This window comes from Mastomys coucha, unplaced genomic scaffold, assembly GCF_008632895.1.
Source record: "Mastomys coucha isolate ucsf_1 unplaced genomic scaffold, UCSF_Mcou_1 pScaffold23, whole genome shotgun sequence".
Taxonomy (NCBI): Eukaryota; Metazoa; Chordata; class Mammalia; order Rodentia; family Muridae; genus Mastomys; species Mastomys coucha.
In genome coordinates, this window is record NW_022196906.1 from 87,600,547 (window position 1) to 87,603,308 (window position 2,762).

The window sequence follows — 2,762 nt, forward strand, 5'->3', positions numbered from 1 at the left end:
TTTTGCATTTTTAATTAAAGTATAATTACATCACTTCTCCCTTCCGTTTCCTCCCACTAGTCCTTTCTAATGCCCTCCAACTCTTCCCATGTCCCTACTTCATCTCTCTAATCCCTGTTAATCTCTTTTGCTTTGATTATTATTGCTACACATAAACATAAGTGTATGAATATATGAGTATTCACATAAATATATGGATATCGATAGATATATACACTTCTGTTTGGATACATTTATAAAAACAATCTGCTTAATTCATCTTTTATTGTTTGTATGGTTCCAGGGCTGTTCACTTTCTATGGGATATCCATTCAGGAGTCCATGGCTGAGAGAGGCTGATTCTCCTCTCAACAGTCATTGGGATAAGGGTAGTGCCCAGTGAGACTTTTTTCCATCCTCACTAACATGTCAATTAAAAGTCAGTTGTCATGGGAGACATCTATGTTATTAATGCCCTTGTCTGTTTTTAGAAAGATTTTATCACATGAGATTGAATTTTAGGTCAAATTTGGCCTCATATTAGCTTTGTTTTTTCCCTTTTTTAATAATTATTTTATTTATTCACATTTCAAATATCCCTCTTTCAAGTCTCTCCTACAGAATATCCCACCCCATTCCCTTCCTTGCCTTTAAGAGGGTACTCTCCCCCCAACTTCTGCTTCACCTCTCTAGCATACCCCTTCTATGGGGCAAAAAGCCTCCACAGGACCAATCACTATGCCAGGTAAGGTAATTAATTCTCTGCTACATGTGTATCGGGAGCCATGAACCCACTCATGTATACTCTTTGGTTCGTGGTTTAGAGCTCCCTGGGAGCTCTGAGAGGTCTGGCAAGTTGACATTGTTGTTCTTCCTATGAGGTCACAATCAGCTTCAGTTCCTTCACTCCTTTCCCTAACTCTTTCATTGGAGTCTACTGGCTCAGTCCACTGGTTACATGTGAGTATCTGCATCTGTATTGGTCAGGCTCTCGCATAGACTCTAGAAGACAGTTATATCAGGCTCCTGTCTGCAAGCACTTCTTGGTATCAGCATTAGTGTTTGTGATTGGTGTCCTCTGCTGGGATGGGTCACAAGATGGGGCAGTCTCTAGATAGCTTTTCCTTCAGTCTCTGATCCAATTTTTTTGTTCCTGCACTTCCTTTAGACAGGAACAAATCTGGATTAGAGATTTTGAGATGGGTGGGTGGCCCCATCACTCAACTGGGGGCCATGTCTATCTACTAGATGTGGTCTCTTCAAGTTCTATCTCCCACTGTTGGATATTTCAGCTAGTGTCATCCCCATTAGGTCCTGGGAGCCTCTCACATCCCTGGCATCTGGGACTTTCTAGTGGTTTACACTCATTCCCCTTCCTTCACTGCTACATATTTCAATTCATTCTCCTAGCTCTCTGGAATTCTCTCCTTTCTATTCCCATACTTGATCCTGCCCCACCTTTTCCTCTCCTCCTCCCTCTCCCACCCTTTGCCTCCTGTGATTGTCTTGTTGAAATTTCCAAGTGGGATGGAAGCACTCACACTTTGATTTTCCTTCTTGTTAAGCTTCATATTGTCTATGAGTTGTATCATGGGTATTCTGAGCTTTTGGGCTAATATCCACTTATTGGTGAGTACATATCATGTATGTCCTTTAGGGTCCTCACTCAGGATGATATTTTCTATTTCTATACATTTGCCTAAGAATTTCATGATGTCATTGTTTTTAGTAACATAGTAGTACTCTATTGTGTAAAAGTACCACATTTTCTGTATCCAATCTTCTATTGAGGGTCATCTGGGCTGTTTCCAGCTTCTCGCTATTATAAATATGGCTGATATGAACATAGTGGTGCATGTGTCCTTGTTATTTGTTGGAGCATCTTTTGGGTATATGCCTGGTGTAGCTGGGTATTCAGGTAGAACTATTTCCAATTTTCTGAGGAACTGCCAGATTGATTCTTAAAGTGGTTGTGCCAGCTTGCAATCTCACCAACAATGGAGGAGTATTTCTTTTTCTTTACATCATTGCCAATATCCGCTGTAATCTGAGTTTTTGATCTTAGACCTTCTGATTGGCATAAGGTAGAGGAATCTCAGGGTCATTTTGACTTGCATTTCCCTGATGACCAAGGATGTTGAACATTTTTTTAGGTGCTTCTCAGCCATTTGAGATTTTTCAGTTGAGAATTTTTTTATTTAGCTCTGTACCCCATTTTTAATTGAGTTATTTGGTTTTCTGGAGTCTAGCTTCTTGAGTTCTTTTTATAGTTAGATACTAGCCCTCTATAAGATGTAGGGTTGGTAAGGATCTTCTAACAATCTTTAGGCTGCCAGTTTGTCCTATTGACAGTGTCCTTTGCCTTACAGAAGCTTTTTTGTTTCATGAGGTCTTATTTATCAATTGTTGATCTTAGAGCCTGAGCCATTGGTGATCTGTTCAGAAAATTTTCCCCTCTGCCAGTGAGTTTGAGGTTCTGTCCCACTTTTTCTTCTATTAAGTTAAGCATATCTGGCTTTATGCGGAGGGCCTTAATCCACTTGAACTTGAGCTTTGTACAAGGAGATAAAAATGCATCAATTTGCATTCTTCTACATGTACATAACTAGTTAGACCAGCACAATTTGTTGAAAAAGCTTTCTTTTTTCCACTCTACAGATTTGGCTTCTTTGTCAAAGATCAAGTGACCATAGGTGTGGAGGTTTATTTCTGAGTCTTCAATTCTCTTTTATCGATCTACCTTTCTCTACCATTGCCATGAGGTTTTTTTTTTTTTTTTTTTT

General features: G+C 39.5%; 1 long non-coding RNA gene across 6 annotated transcripts in view; it reads left to right on the plus strand.

Moving 5' to 3' along the window:
- The first annotated feature begins 894 nt into the window (after nt 1-894).
- LOC116073516 overlaps nt 895-2,762 on the plus strand; it is a 61,029-nt gene continuing 59,161 nt past the window's right edge. For 4 of the 6 annotated variants that reach the window (XR_004111841.1, XR_004111838.1, XR_004111843.1 and 1 more), the window contains exon 1: nt 896-939. This is a non-coding gene — a long non-coding RNA (uncharacterized LOC116073516). Of the gene's footprint in view, nt 940-2,762 lie in introns of all 6 variants that reach the window. The other 2 variants (XR_004111844.1, XR_004111845.1) reach the window with 2 other exon arrangements.